This window comes from Cimex lectularius, unplaced genomic scaffold (genome assembly GCF_000648675.2).
Source record: "Cimex lectularius strain Harlan isolate CLEC.00 unplaced genomic scaffold, Clec_2.1 scaffold400, whole genome shotgun sequence".
Taxonomy (NCBI): Eukaryota; Metazoa; Arthropoda; class Insecta; order Hemiptera; family Cimicidae; genus Cimex; species Cimex lectularius.
The window spans coordinates 15,010-31,719 of NW_019392970.1; the positions used below are offsets into that span (position 1 = coordinate 15,010).

At 34.9% G+C, this 16,710-nt stretch overlaps 1 long non-coding RNA gene across 2 annotated transcripts in view; it reads right to left on the reverse strand.

Moving 5' to 3' along the window:
* The window catches only part of LOC112127941, a 75,134-nt gene that overhangs the window by 11,584 nt on the left and 46,840 nt on the right, over nt 1–16,710 (reverse strand). Inside the window, exon 3 of one of the 2 annotated variants that reach the window (XR_002910787.1) lies at nt 2,597–2,878. The exons of the other annotated variant lie outside the window; for it this stretch is intronic. This is a non-coding gene — a long non-coding RNA (uncharacterized LOC112127941). Of the gene's footprint in view, nt 1–2,596; nt 2,879–16,710 lie in introns of those variants that run through there. 2 annotated transcript variants of the gene reach the window in all.

Consider the following 16,710-nt stretch of genomic DNA (forward strand, 5'->3'; position numbering starts at 1 on the left):
TTGATGAAGGCAACCTCACGCAGTCCGTTATGTCAAAAAATGATCAAAGAATACATCCCTCAAACAAGGAATCTCATTGTCTGGGATTTTCGATTCCTGGATGACAGTGCCAGACGTCATAGAGACAGAGTTGTTCATCAATGATTAGAAAACCCGGGAATTTCCAATCTGCCCTTTCCCCCATTGTCACCATCCGCAGCCAGTTGACTAGTCCAACTGAGTGTAGCGTTGGAACTTTCTATGGAGTGAAATTCCTTATGAAATTTGTGACAACCTTATTAACAGTATGCTTAACAGGTGCTCAGATGTTTTAGCTTACACAAGACATTATACATGGTATTAATTGTTTAAAAAAATTATTGTGTCCAATAAACAAAGTTATGGAGTTAAAACCTTTTATTTTGTTATTTTTCAAAATCTCTTATTTAAATTTTCTTTCAGTAAAAACATAATAATTTCTAATAAATTTTAATGCAATTTATAATAGAAATAAAATAAAAATGCTAGGGGTAGTAAATACGACAAAGTTGCCAATATTCCTATTCGTTTTTCGGCAGTTATATACAACCTCTTCCTTGCACAATTGCATTTTACAACACTAAATTTGAAATTAAGAAAAGTTATTTTGGCAATTGATGAGTTTGAAATTATTTGAAAGATGTGTTTTTCATGAAATTTAATATAATATTTATAAGAAGAGGTTACGGGCTAATGCTCATCTCGAGAGTCTACTTGAAAGAAATTGCAAGTACATCAAGGGAAATTTAAGCACGTGCCATGCTGACGTCCCAGGCTGTAAATTCACCGCCTAGCCCATCTGTCTCGACTTAGTTCATGTACAAAATGTTTTTCATTTCATCGGCAAAGTTAAGCAAAAAAATCATTATTTTAATAGAAGGGCTGCCCGTTTCTATTCAAATGTGCCCGAATGGAAATTGTTTCATATTCATATTGCACGTACAGTTTGTCCGTACAAATCAACACTCAATCAACTAATCAATTATTTTATAAGATCCAATTATGCATTTAGCAGTTTTAATTGATCGTATTAATTAATATATTTTATTAATGATATGTTTAGTACAAACTAAAAATAATCACTATACGCCTGTTTAATTCGTGTCATATTGTCTCCGGACATTGCCAAACATTGTTCAATTTAACCAAATATTTGACTTTTTACCTTGAGGTGTGTAGTGTTATAAACCTGTATTTTGATATTTTCCGATCATTTATTCTGTCAGACTTGTTTCGAATTTTCACCGTATTGAGTTTTGTGTTTGTGCGCTTTCCCGTAATTTGTCCTAGTTGTAGGAACTGGACAAATCCATCACTGACCATGGCACCATAATGGTTTGGTCTCATCCTGTATACCATTCATACTGCTGAATTTTCTACACATCCCACTTCATCACGTACGCTGATGATAGCGCAATTTTGTATTCTAATTTGAATTCATATTTCCAACATCCCAATACACTTTGATCATGTACAGATTATATTATATTACAGGTGTAAAAACGTTGTACGTTTACATTAAAAAAATTAGACAGCAAATTGTACATGATGACATCACTAAGAGCTACCGACTTCCACTGAAGTCATATTCTTAGGACTGTACCTAGACATCAAACGGATAAGGAATCTCCACACAAAACATTCGAACTTTCGAAGTAATAATACATTGTGGTGTGGCAACTAGTGGTAAAACTATTTATTTTTTTAATCCACAAGTTACATACCATCCTTTCGATCCATAATAAGTTCCATAATAACTCATTGCCCCAGCCATTACTCACAAACCCACCACGTCGTTGCCTTAAACGAGATGAAGGATTGAGAAGCTTTATTATTTGAGATGTCTAAATAAATTAAAAAGTTCTAAATTGCGCATCGGTGTCTTTTCCCTTAAGCCTCTAGGAATATTTTGAACATATCATTAATCATCATCACAAAACTTAATAATATTTTTAATAAAAATTATAAATTTGAGGTAATTATTGCTTTTGCCGAGAAGCTATGCTCTAATTAAAGCTAACACATAATACCTCATGCGAAAGCCGATTCAAAGAATCGCAGCTACCACATGTCATAACTTGGGCTAATTAATTGCATCTCTTGAGAGAAATTGGCTTTCCATGTTGCAAGTGAGCAATAAAAGTTTTAAGTCTTATCCTAAAAATAACTTGGCATGTTTAAGCTCAGAGAACTTCAAAAAAGGCAATTAAACTGACGAACGTGGAACAACAGATAAATCTTTGAAACGTTATTTAACATTTACAACCCGGTAAAAATAAATTCTACGCTTCTCGCATCTCCTGCCTTCTAAGTTTCATACATAATACAACGCATTATCACTATTACGAAAAAATATGTTAATTACCATCATATTGATCTTCCTACCTTCATTGATGCCATGTACAGACAACCAATAGAAACAAATGTCCCACTAACAATGTAGAAAAATATAACAAAGAATAAAAATCCTGAAACACAACAAAGACAACGGCAATAAGCTAATAATAACTAACAAAACATAGACATAAAAGCAAAATGACACCAAGGAAATTTAGACAATGAAATTGCAATAGTCACATAGATAGGGAAAAATACATTCAAACTAACTCATTACTTAATAATATAAGGTCTAAATACAACGTTGTTACACCACTGACACCATATGAACCCTTTAGACAATAATACTATATATAATATAATATACATATTAACCCTATATAATAACTTAGAAATGAGGACTTACTCACAGGAAAATAAAAGTTACAAAAAATCATTTAGTGCCGATGATGGAAATTATATCTCACCTCAAGGAAAACCGCAAAGAACCTTCGATAATACAAGTTTGAAATTGCTTCTTGCCCTGCAAAAAATTATCATACATAAAAATCTTTAAATGAACAAACGCGACGTATTCTACAGAAGAAAGTCGTCATGAAGACAGGCTCAATCATCACACAATTACTCGAAACATTGCTCCATCACAATAACAAAAAAACAATGATATAATCCTTCGAAGAGCCGACTATAATAAAATATGTTAAAAAATTAGACATATATTTTGAAAAGCACGTATAAAGCCAGCGAGATGAGATAATGAAACATCGATGTTAGAATTCGGTGACAGTGATGTCCTGACCCTCGGTTGGGTTCCCGGGCACTCAGATACATATGGGTAATGAGAGGGATATGTGAAGTCAATATTTATTCTAGCCACAAACCCTAATGAATCCTTAATGAGTCAAAATCATTCATTCTTCCTGAGTGGATCATTCTAGGGATGAGACGCACGAAACGATTCATAGCGGGACAGAGGAACTCCTGGGGGAAGCAACCTTAGCTCCCTCCTTAGGCCTCCCGGCTTAAGAAGGCAATTGCTATATGTTCCTCATAAGCATACTGACGAAAGAAACATTGTCTAGATTTTGCCAAGAAGGGAAAGAGACCGTGGAACAAATTCTGTGTCACTGTGAGGGTTATTACCACCAATCTACTTTCCTCCCTTTGTTGAAACTATGTAACAATGTTGTACTTAAATTTAAATTGTAATTGTTGGAGGTAAATCAAAATCTGTTATATTATTAATGCATTTATCTCCATGTTCAATTTTATATTTTTTAATTTCAAATTTCTCAAACCAATCTAGTTCCCTACTTTTGTTGAAACTATATAATACTTTAAATTCACTAATTTCGTGGTCCGCTTGACCAATTAAATCATTACAATTAATTAAGGTTTTTAGTTGAGATGAAAAAAAGCTAATGGCACGAGCGGGATTCGAACCCACGATCTTCGGCTAGATACGCCGCTGCTCTACCACTTGAGCTATCGTGACCTCGATCCNCTAAATGTAATTGTTAAATGTAAACATTGTTTGTAAATCCCAGGCCCTGAAGATGATCTCAATAAAAGATCGAAACATTGGCACGATAAAGAAAATGTTTTTCTGAAACCTACATCACACCCGACCGCATCTCACGATATCTGAATAACTAAAAGTATATTAGATTAAAAAATTAAAAACATTAAGTACGGCACACTTAAAAATAAAAATACTCATAAAGACCAAACAACTATAATTAAATTTTACTCAAGGGTTAAAAACTTAACAAACATGGTACTAAATAAAGAAGAAAACGATTTATTGAATAAAGGCTTGAAATTTGGCCAAAAACCGAATTAAATTTACAAAAAAAACTGTTATCCCTTGGTTCATCGGCAGGCTGTAGTAAAATAAATACAAATACAGAATATAAATGTGCTGAAGTAATTAAACTAAACTTGGTAAATCTAAACGCCAAAAAATTAAATATACCACGTACAATTAGAACTATTGATAGAAAGTTAAAAAGAAACAACGTTACTTTAGAAGCCGATAAAGGAAATAGTATAGTTATCATTGCACATAAAAAATACGTTTCTAAGTTGCAGAATTTCTAAACAATAACGATTGTAAAGAAATAAAAAGATCCCACTTTAAAATTAAAAACTAGAGTTCAATCAGCCATAAAAAATGTCTTTATTCTCAAATGACAAATATGGAGTTAAAAAAACTAATACCAATAAACCTGAACACCCCCACAATGTTATATGGTACGGTATTCACAAGGAAAAAGCCTACAAGAGCAGTAGTGTCCTTTCATAATTAATTCGTCATGGCAAAAACTCACGATTACAATTGATAAAATAATTAACACACACCAATTTCATACCTATATTCGGTATTAACAATCATTTAGAATTGATAAAACAATTAAAGAACATCAATATGCCAAACAACTGTGTTTTACTGTCAATTGATATTACTAATTTAATCACAAATATCCCTGTTAAAGAATGTATAAAACTTATAAAACAAAAAATACGGAGAATTCTATTAACAAATTTGAAAAAATGGCATAACTGACCTCTTAAATATATGCCTACTATCTAATTATTATAAATTCAATAATGAATTTATGTAATGAAAGGGTTTCCAATGGGGTCTCCATTATCCCCATTTTCTACCTAAATAGTCAAGGATAATTTTGCAAAAATTCTTTCAAACAAACAACAAATTAATTAAATCATTCTTTATTGGAAACGCTATGTATACCATATTTTATGCACATGGTTGGGAACATTAGAGGATCTAAAAGAATTCCTCATATTAATTAATTCGTTATACCTAATATAAATTTTACATTGGAAATTAATAAAGATGGTAGTTTAAACGTTTTAGTCTTAAAACTGTCCATGTTAAACAACCTAATTGAAATAAACTTATATAGAAAACTCAGAAATACAGACATGATGATACCAGCGGATTTTTCTCACTCATGGTCCCAAAAAGCTGCCCATAGACCGTACGTTAAAACTCCCACAAATACCTACTAACTATAAAAATATTACAAACTACTGAAACCTTAGCAAAAAAGAATGGACATAAAGAAATAGTTATTGATAGGTTGCTAATTGGAATAAAATAAATAATAAAAAATTAACTTTAAATGGACTCAACGCAAAGGACGCAGCAAAAGGACTCAGACAACCAAAAATGAATCATAAGGTTTCCGTTGTTTGTCACACATTGCTGAACAGAAGAAAGAAAAGTAGGTAAAATTCTTATACAAGAAGGTTTTTATAATAGCTTTTAGAGGTACGTGTACACTTAGAAACATCCCCTCAAAACCTAAATAGCGGTAAGCAAAAAGCGGGGTTTACCAACTTAATTGTAATGATTGCGGCATTAAATATATAGGTCAAAGCGGTAGAGAAATTAAAATGGGAGTTACAGAACACTTGCCTAAATAGGACAAGTTTTCAGAATTTAAGGACAATCTAAAAGAAACAAAACACAATTTCAATTTAAATCTAAGTACAACAGTATTACATAGTTTCAACAAAGGGAGGGAACTATATTGGTTTGAGAAATTTGAAATTAAAAAATATAAAATTAAACATGGAGATAAATGCATTATTAATATAACAGATTTTAATTTACTTCCTATGTTAAATATGTACCTAAATAATATTAAACGTACAAAATAATCAAATTAATTAATTTAATTTTTATTATTATTTTATCATTAATTTACTAATCTATTATTAATGTATCATTTTAACTTTAATTTTTTTATTAATTAATAAAAACCAAATTAATCACTAATTTATAGTTATTTTCCTTCAGCATTTATTAATGAAATATTTAATTGTGTTATAATTCCCGCTATTCGCATGTTGAAAATCAAACAGCATTAAAAACCAGCTTCTCATTGGAACGACGCGTTGGCGGGTTCACTCTTACAAGTTACAACCCATATCAAGAGAAGTGGTTGTACATTCCTTTAACCTGATGATGAGCTACAAGCTTGAAATCCGAATCATTGAAACAACTAACTGTAAGTAGGAACTATCTTTTTAAAAAGATTAAATAAGGTAATTACATTTCAGTCGTTGGTTCTTGGAGGCATGCTGAAGTGACAAATTTTTCATTTAATTTTTTCATCGTGCACTTTGTTGATTGCCTTTTTAAATTGAGACGTTAATCAGTTGAACTCGTGCAATTCAGACGAATAAAAGGACTAAGAGAAATAATCGGTTCAAGGCTAATGGCTCGGATTGTCCCGGAAGGGGGATGGTTCAATTGAGCACGGTTTAATTCACTTCTTGAAGAATTCTCTACATTGAAACCGTCGGTTTGTCACGATCGATCCGACCAACGCACGGCCTCATGTGAAATCGACTGCAAACGTTTTGATTCGTGCAAACACTCAGAAATTTTTCCGCTTGTTATTCGCGAATTTCTTCAGAAATAATTAACGCGACAAAAAATCTTCAACGACCCCGCTGGCGTCGCAAAGCTAAGAGCAATTGTTTGCTCGAGCTGTAAAAGCGATTATATTTCCCGAGATTGCGGTATTGACAAGACAACATACACAGTAAAGTCTTCCAACCAATAACGTTTCACTTTAAAAACTGCTTACTCTAATTTTTCATATTCGTTCCAAAATATACCAAAGAAGTAGATCTTTTCCTTGATCTGATGACACTGTTCATTTTTTCTTTTTCTTTTCTTTAGGCTTCTTCTTTTTTTAATTAGGATAAATATAATTTTGACTTTTCGCTCCAACGCTTTAGGGCCAACAACTGAAAGTGGCGAAATGCGGAAAAAACAAGATCAGTTAAAATGGGCGGGCCGGGATGATCAGGCTACAGAAATAGCTTTACGCCAATACAGCCTGAAACTTCAACAATTTAAGTTGCTCATGACTGATGAGTCATGACTATCAAACTAGAGGTCGATAAATGGACATACTCCGTTTCCGACTAAAAGAATCATACGTCTTAGCTACAGACGGGTGTAAACAAGCACAATACTGCAAAACAAACCAAAGCAAAACTAGACGGACAAAATAAAATTTCTTAATTTTAATTATTTTTTAAGATGGTTAAAAATTTACACATATACAATATTTAATACACAAATTCAAATTTACAAATATAAATAAACAAAACAGTATATTGGAAATTCCTAAAATCACCTTAAAAATGCCAAAAAATTTGAATTTTTAATTATAAAAAAGGTATAAAACCGAAAAAAGCGAATATTTTCAAATATCTTTAAGCCCTTAAAACAATCTTAAAAACGTATATTTGAAAATCTTTAACCACTTCATAGAAGGCCCAAAAGAATATTTGAAAACTTCTTTGACCACCTTCACAAAACTTCTAAAAACGTATATTTAAATTTTCTTTTACCACAACAAAAAAGGCTTACGTCTGCTGTTATCGTAGAGAATTCACTTTTCGTCACAAATAACAATTCTCTCCAGATAACGTTCATTTCTGTTTCGGCAAAGAAGTGTTGCGCAAACTTCATAACTATGCTTTTTTCGCGGTCAGCGGTTAATAGGCTACGAACCAAACTTTCGAGCTTTTTCACCTTTCTAATTGCATAAAGGTGGTCAGCGTCGGTTGATTTCCTACCTGACAGCTTTTCTGCAAGTACTCGTACAGTTGCGCTGGGATTTAGAACATCATCATCTAGGGAAGAAATCCTTCCTCAACCTTCTTTGTCTTCAAGGGTAAAGTCTCCCACTCGAATTTTTTTAAATCATCTAAACGTTGCTCTCACGCACATGCCAGACTTCAATAAGGTTTCTGGCCGTTGGGCACCATTCCGACCGAGCTTAAACTCGTAAAATAAAATTACGCAAAAATCACGCTTTGCCATCTTAGTAAAGACTGTATTATTCCCAAATAAAGAAATGCTACTGAAGTAAACGAACGTTTTTGTTCGGAAGAGGATTAAAAAGTGTTGACATTCGTACAAAAGAATAATCCATCAAACATAAACAGTTTATTATATAGAGGGATAATTGAAAGAAAACCTGCATTACTTTCCCAGACAAACCAATAGTGTATTTGAAAATGTGTTTACCACCAACAGAAAAAGCCTAAAAACTTATATTTAAATTTTCATCAACCGTCATAAAAAAGGCTTAACAGATAGTACATTTGAAAATTTCTGTAACCAAATTCAAAATGTACCCAAAAGAACATTTGTAAATTAATTTAACTACCATTAAAAAGGCTTAAAACTTGTGTATTTGAAAATTTCTTTAACCAATTTCAAAAATGACCCAAAAAACCTGGTTAGTTAAAAGTTGGTACACCAAAAAGTTAAAAGGTTTTTTGTATGGCGATCTCAACATTTACCAAAAAATTAAATTAAATTTTTTTAAATTTAATTGGCTGAGGATGACGGCAAAGCTGTTGAAAAGCTTTCCATGAAATAAAAATTAACAGTGCTGGAACTAAAAGAAGTTATATTCAAACACAGATTCTCTAGTATGGAGTTCCATAGATTGGACAGTACTACTTCAACGATAAAATTGAATTCTTGTTTAGAGAATAACAAACTTGAGCAATCCAAACAACCTCAGCCTTGATACTGATTTTGTATAATTAAATGCTACTACATATTTACAACAACAAATTTGTATTAGCAAACACTACGTACTTCATGGCTAATACATAAAAGATCGCATTGTGTTTGCACAAATTATTGCACCACAGCACTCTCAAAGTAAAATTCCATAAGATTTCATTTTATAAACTGATTAAGGCTTTATATAAGCCCAAATCTGAATGTGTACGTCTATCACTTCAGTTCCAGCTTTTGTAATTTACAATAAATTACCGGTAGGCCTTCTCGCCCATCCCCGGTGTTGGCAGTCAGGGGTGTGTCTTATCTGTCCAGTCAACGAGGTTGGGTTCCAAGAGCTATCAACAGTTAAGTCATACCCCAACGCAATCTTCCTAAATTCACGCACACTCTCATTCACCCTTAAATACATATTTTCATACCATTCACTCATTAGAGTGGTGAAGTACTCGATATTCCTCCATCAACCTTTACAAGCAGAAAAATAGTGCGAATCCTAACAAGACACTGCAAACTAAATGGTCATTTAAATAAGATTGGTGCAAAGAAGCAGAGGAGACACCAACACACCTATTAACAAACAGTGGAGCTACACTTGCCCGCAGGAGAAAGTGTTTTGGGATGTTCAATATGACTGTAGAAGAAATTCCACTACTGAAACCGGGCCTATTAATCAAGTTCCTTGATGAAATAGGACTCACGGTGTGTTATTGGTACAAACGGGGGATACGAAAGCTCTTAAAAGGCGCAGTACATTACACCCCGACTAATACATCTACGTCTATTTCACCCTTTACAGCTATTACATAATAAACCTAATTGAGGATTGATGGGTACTCAACATTCCGTCATCAGCCATCTTAAAACTACACATTCCTGCTAATACATAGCCATGAACTGGGGAACCAGATACTTGTCGCCTTGCTCAAGAACAATTCTCATGTCTGGTAGCATTCCCACCCTGGGAGTCATGGCCCACTCTATGTGGAACCACGGCGACGACGGGTGGTATAGTGCGGTTGAGACTCGAGACCCCGAAACGGCTCACCTCATGTTCTCTTCCGCGGCCCTGTTTCTCAATCCGAATTCCTTCATTCTATCCTGTGACCCCTCCTAACCCTTGGTTACGAGGGGGGTATCCAGGCACAAAATAATGGTGTAGCCTTGAGGGCGTGGCAACCTCTCTAAAGCACAAGCTGTCTTATGTCGGCCTCAGGGTCGGCAGGGACGTCGGGTGCCTTAGCAGAGTCACACGAGGGCCAGTGCACCAGATCCTGTCTGCAAAGACGGGGGACGGTTGTATGGCCATCTGTACCACGGGGTGACAGAAATGTTCCAGAATCCGGCCCTCTGTCACATTGGGAACGGATTCGTGGTGGCTTGTGGTGACGCCCCTGGCGGGAACTTAGACAGAGGCTGTCTTCTACCTGGGACCTTTCATGAATTTGCGCATGGCCAAAGTATTAAACCTGGTCCTCACGGGAGACGTTGCGACCGGACGACAGCATGTAAGCGTTGAGGACGTCATGGTCATGCTACAGTCCCTCGAATGCGTGAGTAAGCGATTGGAAAAGGGTAGTGGAATCGGCAGTTTCTGACGAGTATGCTTTGCATTGTTGTGCGTATGACCGGAGGGGTCCCTTGGGGAAGCGAAGGATCGGACCACCTATGGCGTCCCTCGATTACGTGCAACAGGTGTAGGCTGAGCTCGATAAGAGACCTTTGTCCGTAGACAGTGCTCATCTAGGGGGTGGGTAGCAATCCCACTTTATAATCCGTAAACCGCTGTCGGGGCGTTCCCGAAAGTTTCTACGCTGGAGGAGCCTCTACACTCAGAGAGATAGAGTCGCCTTCTCTATCTAGGGAGTACGCGAGGGGGGGACGGGCTGATGTATTTCGGCCCGTTAGCCCCTCGCGTGCGGCGTACGACCTGACGCACAATGCAGGCCCGACCCTTCGGAGTGGACAAGCGGAGAGCGTGGCTACTGACCCTTAGGGGCCGGGACACCACTACACCAATGCTGCGGCGGTAACACTTTTCCGTCGTATGCAGAAGTGCGTCAGCTCTCATCTTGAGAATCAAAGCGTCCGATAAGGCCGAATAGGTCAGGTGCGGACGTTAAAGATCCTCTTGTCTTGTTGACGATGAGTAAATCGGGAACGCATGTCTGGTAGCATTCCTATGTCACTCTCTAAAAGGAGCCAAGGAATTTGGCTTCAATTAGATGGGCACCATCTAGCAACCTTTCTCTGCCGGACGCGGGTTTTGGCCCAAAAGTAAATGTCCGTTTGTCAACCTCTCATGGCTTATTCTTAGTCGGGTGAGGATGACCCGTCTTCTATGAGTATTCATTTTAAATTCCCCTGAAACTTTGGCATTTTAAGTGGACGATATGTTTGATCCATTAAAGACAAATTTTACTTTTCAGAAAGTATAAACTAGGTAGTTTTGAATATATCATTTAATATCATCATATCATTGATATAATTGATTATTATTTTTAGTTATAATTTATAACATAAAATAGACGAGTTATAGATCTACTTCCACTGTCAACTCACTGATGATATGGATGATATGATAAAAATGATCGTTTTAAGATAATAATTTTTAGAAATGCACTGTGTGTGAAACGTTGAGAATTATTAATAATAGTCCTGATGAAAATGATATATTCTTCGATAGCTTGACAAAAGTACTATTTATTTTTATTTTTTTTTAAATAGGCCTTATTCCCGACGTTTTAATAAACCTATGATGTTGTTTATTTTTTAATTATTTTACTATCAATTTTTAAAAGTTTGATTTTTATTAAATATTTATTCATTTATTTTAACTAAAAGATTCTTTGTGTCTAGGTGTTCAAAGGTGTGGAAAATGCATTTTCCGGACCAATTTGGACAGATTTTTTTAAAATTTATTGGCTAAACAAGGCCCGATTGGACAAATGAAACCGCAAAACCGAAGTCCCGTGTCTCTATTTATAGGGCTTCGGCGAAAATAGAAAAGGATCTGTTTAAAATTCCTCCCTCCGAGGGTGTAAATCCGCAGACCATCCATAAGTGTTTAGAGCTTAGAGCTAGCAGAGTCTCTCTCTCTCTCCGAGATAAAAAAAAATCTTATTTAGACAGTACTACCTCAAAGATGGAAAATGTTAATAACGGAAAATATTCTGGCACTTATCGTCTGCCAGACAAAATTAAAGATAACCCAGTTATAAACCAAAATGTATATAGGTTAACATTCGTTCCTGATTATTACATAATATCCGAATACCGCTTGACAATTATCTCGGCTAACGAGGTTAATTCGAACTACGTGGGTTAAGCCCCGAAAATCCTTCCGTTACACAAATAACAGGTTTTGCCTTTCAGCAGTATTTGCTCTTCTTTTTCATAGACCGTCATCTGGAGTGGTAGGAAATAAGTCCTACGTTGGCTTTTTTACAGGTTTCGATTCTGTAAGACAACAATCGGAAAATGAAGAAACGACTTTCCAAAAGAATAACTTAAAAAAACTCTCGTTTGAATATTATCATCCAAATGATTATTGAATAATTATATTCTATTAATTAAAATTATACTGGAAAACGATTCGTTGGCTCGATTTTCTTCGTTGCAAGTTTTTGTTGGCTTGAAGAAGGTCCGAGCGGTGGAAATCGGCAGGAAATAGCTTCTTGGGGGAAGACGTGAAAATCCCTGTGACCCCGTAATTTTATTTAAATCGCAGCTCACGTCCTTATTTCGTGAACTCTTTGGCAATAACAGGTCGTAACTAAAATGAGGCATCGTGTTACGCTTTCTTTTTTGTACAAGAATTTTTGTGTAGTTTCAGGGTCAATTTGTTCCAATTTACAGATAACAATCCGTGCCTATAAACTATCCTGTGCATAGATCCATTAATTGCTTTTATAATAAAATTATTAATTAGCCTTAACTACAAAACAATAACAAACGTAATTTGGCATAAGACAGTGGTAGCTTTATCACCAAATTTTTTTTTTAATTTTATTATATTTTTTATTAAGTCTGTGGTCTAAAACTAATAAACACAAAAATATATAATATAAATTCACAAGAATAAACATTTTTATTACTCTTCTATTTCTTTCTACATTTTTCTTGTTGTTTCACACTTTTGTAAATTTTCTCGTCCGATTCTTGTTCTTTTTTTCTAATTCTTTTGGGGACCACCAACCGGCAACTCAATTCCATGTTTTTCTGTATTGTTTTGTTAAAGACCCTAATCTTAAAAAAACCACTGATTTTACAGTAAAGTACTTCCTGTCATACAGTTAACGTCTAGTTATCCAATAGGGGTTGCGGACGAGGAGTCAAACCACTTTATAAACAATCTTATTCCATGTTATTACTGGGATTCGAATAGTTTTTAAAGACTTTCCATTTAAGGTCCATGGTTCACACCAATTTTTAGTATTTTTTAATTAAAATTACCTTGTGATTATTAAAAATTAAAATTCTCTTAAACCACACTACCAACTACTCTAGGACACAATATCAAAAGAAATACAGGTTTAAGGACTTGATCACTACGGTTCAACCGAAAGCTCCAAAAAAGTCCTGTCATACGGGAGGGCTTAGCAACCAACTTCCCATTTGTTTGGGTGACATGGACGACACCTTTGCAATATATTTTTTATACTTAGTAAACTGAAAAATCATGGGTTCTGCCGGGATTCGAAACCAGAACCGCTAGCGTGCCAAATACGAATCGGACGCCCCAACCGCTCGGCTAGTGGGATTCTCATTGATTTTACATTTTTAAATCAATTATACTTTTTATCTAAGGCCTTGGTTAAGATAAAAAAGTAATGTCACGAGCGGGTTTTTAACCCACGTCCTTCTTAACTAAGACCTTAGATAAAAAGTATAATTAATTAAAATAAATTAATACGATCAATTATGACTACTTGAATGGATTGATTTTACACTTGACCTTTACGTTTTTAACGACCTTTCCATTTAAGTTCCATGTTTCCGATAAATTTTTAGTAATTTTTAATTTAAAATTACGCCTGTCGCTTGCTCGTAGATGCAGATAGCACACTGAAGAGGTCTGTTACCGCAATTGCCCTTTTCTATTTTTATTTTTATAAGTTTCTAAACAACTTCCTACACTGTCTTTCCTACGATTTTCCCCTTTTTTCTCGTTCATTGCTCTTTCTTCTCTAGGATCTCTTTTATTAGATCATATATTAATTGTAGGTGGGTTTTTCCCTCCTTCGTCGTTTTTTGTTCTTTTATGGTATGCAATAAATCAGCAGTTGATAGTTTTTACGCCTCTAATTTTATTATGATTTGATCGTACGATTTTTCAACTATTTTTATATTTAAATATTACAATATGTATACCAAACTACAGTTAAAAATTTGAACGTGAATTTTCTAGTTTACGAATAAAAAACGATAAATTAACGGAAATTACGATTGAATTTATCTTAATATGTTAATATTAACGTAAATGCTTTGCAGCAAAATGGGAAATTTTACTTTTTATTCACGTTTTTCAAAGCGTTTGACTATCCGTTTGACCTGAGTTCCTTTTCGAACAAGTTCATTGGCCAATTACGACTTCGAATCGCATCTATTCTATTGTAGTTCTTCATCTTGAACATTTCGGTGGATGTGAGTCAACCGTTCGACATTAGTCACTTCACGCTTTAATTGAACTGATTGAAGGATCAAAATAAGATTCTTGTAGATTGTAATACTGAAATTTCCAGTACATTTATAGAGTGCAGTTATAGAGAAACTTTGTTTTTGTTTTTTTAAACTATTAAGACTACAAGGATTTTTGGGTACTCAAGAAGTGACAGATGACGGCTATCGGTTTGAAGATTAGCAGCAACAGGAAAGTGTGTAGTCATTTTAAATTAATATTATCCATTAAAATAATATATTCATTTAAAAAAGGTTATTTGATTTTTGAATTTGGTATTTTGACTGATAATCACTTAAGGTAAAATTAATAAATTAAGGCTTAATAAAAGATAAAATTGTACCAAGTTACTCAGCTATTTGACGTTAGTGATTTCATGACTTAGTATATGCGTTTGTGTAATCAAAATTATATTGCACCCCAAAAATGTTATACAAAATCTATGTGTTTAAACATTACAATAATTTGATTCTTTTATTTATAACCTAAAAGTCGAAACATCGACCCTTCTGCCTATAATCAAGAACTGGGAGATGAAGGGAAATGGAGTATCCACACAATTTTGTTAACTGATGTTAATGTCTAATAATGCGAAATATATTAGTTCAAATTGTTTAAATGTAAAAAATCCGATAGAAAATATATTCATTAAAAACTACATGAAATTAGCTAGGGTTAGGTTATTTCTAATAACTCCGGTTCTTCCTTGCTGTTTTGGACGTCAGACACATATCGAAATTTCGCCACCTTCAGTGGTGGGTTTGTGAATTGTTGGCTAGTGCGTTTTCTCGTTTTTACGTCCTATTCGTTGGAACATCGAGAAAACTATAACAGGCTTTCCGTCTTGCATTTATAAGTGCAGCCATTTGGTGCATTTCGACATCATTAGCGGTTTGTTTATAAGTTATTTTTTCTGTCGTGTCAATTTGTTCTCTCTCTGCTTATAACTCCGAACTACCACTATTAAGGTAAGAAATGCCTAACCAGTCTGAAAGACCATTCGTGGTATTACGGTTCGTGTAGTTTTGTCGGTTCCTACCACCCTTGTCTTGGCGGACAGGTTAATCACCTCGCAGACTTCAAAATGTCTCTTAATTCCATAGAGCATCTTTCCACAATTTTTACTGCACACCATGACATACTTGATCATGACCATCAGCTTAACATTGAACACGACTTGAATGTCCCCTTGCAACTCTCTTATCCTCCTAAAGCATTTACTCCATCAGACATACAACACACTATTAAACAACTACCTTCACGAAAAGCTCCAGGTTATGATCTAATTACAAAACAAATATTACAAAATTTGCCCCATAGAGGCTTACTATTCTTCTACAACGCTGTACTCAGGACCACATATTTTCCATTGCAATGGAAGTTCTCTATAATTAAAATGATTCATAAGCCAAATAAACCTTCAGATCTTCCAAATTCCTATCGACGCATTGGTCTCCTTTCTATCCTTGCCAAAATACTAGAAGAACTACTTCTCCGACGATTACTGCCAATAATTGAAAATTCTAATATTATTCCAGATCATCAGTTTGGGTTCCGCACATTTCACTCGACAACTCAACAATTACAACGTGTTGTTGGCAATATAGCCTCTTCCCTCGAACAAAAACAGCATTGCCTGGGTGTCTTTCTTGATTTAGAACAGGCCTTCGATCGAGTCTGGCACTCGGGCTTGCTTTGGAAACCGAGAAACATCCTCCCTCATACGTACTATCTTATACTGAGATCTTATCTGACGGATCGATTTTGTCGAGTTCGTCAGGGAACTGAATTCTCACTTTATATACGCATAAGGGAGGGCGTTCCTCAGGGAAGCATACTTGGCCCTTTACTATTTTACATATACTGCAGATATTCCTACACATGTTAACATTTCGACACACACATTCACTGATGATACAGCGATTCTTACATGCAATTCGGACCCCTCAATTAACACTAAACACTTAGATCAAACCTGAATGAATTAACAATATGGTTCACAAAGTGGAGAATAAAGGTAAACCTAACAAAAAGCACACAGATCAATTTTACCTTCTGCGGTGAGTATAAATGGAATTCCATTGCC